The sequence below is a fragment of the Plasmopara halstedii genome (genome assembly GCF_900000015.1).
Source record: "Plasmopara halstedii genome assembly, contig: Scaffold_658, whole genome shotgun sequence".
In the NCBI taxonomy this organism is placed as follows: domain Eukaryota; phylum Oomycota; class Peronosporomycetes; order Peronosporales; family Peronosporaceae; genus Plasmopara; species Plasmopara halstedii.
In genome coordinates this window covers 1,208,098-1,208,928 of record NW_020187575.1, presented here as the reverse complement: position 1 = coordinate 1,208,928, position 831 = coordinate 1,208,098, and positions in this window count along the sequence as shown.

The window sequence follows — 831 nt, the reverse complement described above, 5'->3', positions numbered from 1 at the left end:
CTGGATCATGCCGCCATGGTGGGGATCTATGGCAAATTACACGCTGCATTACGCTTCATCTCCTGTGGACAATGTGCAATGATGATCTGTTCCGTAAACGTACACCACTGCCTCTGGTGCCTGCACTCCAGGTCGTGCATACCACCTTTAGTGCGCACATACGTGCATGCATACGCAAGGTGAGTGCAGCAAACGTCTCTGCTGGTTGTGCTGTCTCAGCTTCGACGATCACGCTCGTTGGGCGCGTTTATGCGGGCCAACACAGCCCTTTTTGCTGCGCACCGTAAAAGTCATTGACTTTGGTTTTTGCCAAATTATAGTAGTCTCAGTACTACGTTTTCCCCGCTTCCAGCCTTATTGCACCCAGTCTAAGCTTCAATTTCTCCCAAACAAACGATGAAGTGTAAGAAAATCAGAAACCTTCAATAACTGATATCATTTCTCACGGTTATAACAATGTTTAAGGGTGAATACGCATGTTCACCGATCAAGTTTGGAGAGTTATTTAATCTTGAAGTGGACCGACTTAGAAAGGGAATACAGTCTGGCAGATGATTTTGAACCTTCACTTACTGTGGTCTTGTCTTGAATTCGGACTTGCCTTGGCCACGTTATCCCTTGCTGGGCCTCAAACCTGAGACCCTCAACCGCAACGTCCAGACCGGCAATTAGACTTAGGCCGCCCGTCACCCTTTCGGGCGCAGACGACGACCGTCTAGTCAAGATTCCCGACCCGTCGTCCTGCTGGGGGGTAGTCCGGTGATGGCCCCGCTGCTGGTGCTGATTTATTGGCTTTGGCTGTCCATCTGAGCTTGATCGTCTTGACTTAGG